General features: G+C 34.3%; 1 pseudogene; it reads right to left on the minus strand.

Moving 5' to 3' along the window:
* Positions 1-1,208: 1,208 nt before the first annotated feature.
* LOC120089068 overlaps positions 1,209-2,601 on the minus strand; it is an 8,132-nt pseudogene continuing 6,739 nt past the window's right edge.

Genomic DNA, 2,601 nt, shown 5'->3' on the forward strand with positions numbered 1-2,601 from the left:
TTTCTTAGTGCCTTACTTCTTAATTTAGTATTAGAAAATTAGTTATTATCTAAATTGCATGAACATATGTTATTTTTTATAGGAAGTAATCTTGATTTAAATTTGTAGACTTGAGCATAATGTTTATACAAGATTCTATAGATGCACTACTAATAGCTTAATGAAGTATGAAATGAAATCAATACCCTAGAACGAACTCTTGGATTTTCACACTTTTTTTTAGTTTTACTTGTTTTTAAAGATTCACAAACTCAAACTCGATTTCCTATAGCTAAATTTGACACAATTATAAAATAGATTGACAAAACAGTTCATTTGATCTCTGAAGACGATACTTGACCTCTTATGTCGTTTTATTTACTATAACTTGACCATGTGTGCTTGTTTAATTTATCAACATACATTAATCAAAATCGTTACCAATAGGACGAATAGAATCATTGTAAGTGGATGATGATGTACTAGACAATTGATACTCTAAATAAAGATTCAAATTAAATCCATGAATAAGAACAAGGGCATGCACACTTGTTGGCAGATAAATATGGCATAATAAATGATAAATTTGATCTATATTAATTGTATAGTTTACCCATCAACTAAATATAAAGCATTTCAGTTGACTGACGTACCAAACATAAAGTATATCAATTAACTAATACAATAAATATATATAAAGTATACAGGATATGTTATTGATTTACAACTGATATATAAAAAAAAAAAAATTGTTGCTAAATTTATATATATATATATATATATATATATATATTGCTACTCTTGCAACTTCCCGGGATAGAATCAATATTTACATTTCACTGTAAAAATTCATAGTTTGAAGATTTTTAACCATATGTGATGCACTTTTCCTTTTAGCTAATAAAGACATAATAAAATAAAAAATGTCATCAATTAATTAAATAGTCTCATTCAACAATCTCAACTAGATTCGATCAATATTCTAATACTGCTCGGTTGACACTTGTATGAACTTATATATCCAAATGATTTTTTTTTTTTTAAGTTTTAAAATATTAAGGATAAAAGAAAACTATTTCACAAACTTCAACTAAAAAAAAAAAAAAGAAAAAAACTACCTTATTCATTTACTTTACATATACGGATGGATTCAATTGGTAATACATAGTAATTTAATTTGGGAAACTAAAAGTTACATTCTTTATAATTGCTATTGAAAATTCAAACTTTCAAATAATCTGGCTAATTATTTCGCTAAGAACTGCTTTCACGATCGAGCGCGGCATACATTTGGCTATTACTGGCTCAGCTTTGAGCCTTGTGAGTCATTTGCCTTCTCTCATATCAACCAATGACTTGGACGCACTTTTCCACTCAAAACATTGGATCAATGATGCTAAAGTCAAGCCAACCACACGTTGCACAATAGCCATGCCAGGGCATGCTCTTCTCCCCAAACCAAATGGCAATAGTTTGTATGAGTAGTCAAATTCAGCCACATTTGCATGTCTTTCAGGCTTAAAACAGGTGGCATCTTCCCATAGATTGGGATCTCGATGTATAGCTCAAACATTAATCAACACAATAGTTTTATGTGGGATGTCATAACCTCCTATTTTGCAGTCTTCGGATGCATAGTGTGGTACAAGCAAAGGACCAGGTGGACTTAGCCGCAGTGTCTCAGAGATTATTCCTTGTAGGTAACTTAAACTCGACAAATCAGCTTCATTCACCATACGCTCTTGTCCTATAGAATAATCTATCTCGGCTTTGACCCTCTCTAACACGATTGGATTGTTAAGTAAATCCATTCTAAGGTCACAGCAGTTGTGTCAATCCCTGCTATTAATATATCCTGCAAGAAACAATTAAGCCATTTGGTTAAAACACACTTTTTCACCCTTAAGAACTTTAGGTTGTATTGAGAATACAATCAAAGTTCCATATTAGCTAGATCAAAAGATGATCATGTGTTTATAAGGGAAGATAACTGTGAGAGTTTCTGAACCTAACTTAGATGGCGAAACAAAACGCAAACAATCAGCAAAAATAAATCGAAAGCAGTAAAGAACACCAAAATATAGAGTGGTTCGACCAGTTTGGTCTACATCCACTTTGAGAACCAGCTTGAATTCATTTATTAATGAGCAATAAAGGAATTTTACAAATTACAGATAATCAACGAAATCACCAATCTGTAACTTTTTAGTATCTATTGATACCGAGAGATCCGCACACAACGTCACCTCTGAAAACTGAGAATAACCCATTGCAAAATAGCCCAAAACAGTGTGCTACCCACCTCTGATCGACGAACCACGCACAGACCCACGCCTCTCTCTCACCACCGATAATTGCTGCCGGATGCAGCCACCACAGCGAACTACTGAACCGCCGGATTCAAGCCCACATTGCTGCTCAAATCGGCGAAGTCCGACCAAGCTCGAATCAGCCACTGCTCCTCCACACAAGAACTGGCCATGGCTCTTCCACGAAGCCGACACCCAAGTCCAGCCGCGCCTCTTCGACCGACAGTTTGTTTGTTCCAGTCGGCTGCGGCAGCTTCAACACCAGGCGGCTCCCTTTTTTCTTATTTCAGCTAATAAGAAAAAACGAAAATAC

The sequence above is a fragment of the Benincasa hispida genome, chromosome 10 (genome assembly GCF_009727055.1).
Source record: "Benincasa hispida cultivar B227 chromosome 10, ASM972705v1, whole genome shotgun sequence".
Lineage (NCBI taxonomy): Eukaryota > Viridiplantae > Streptophyta > Magnoliopsida > Cucurbitales > Cucurbitaceae > Benincasa > Benincasa hispida.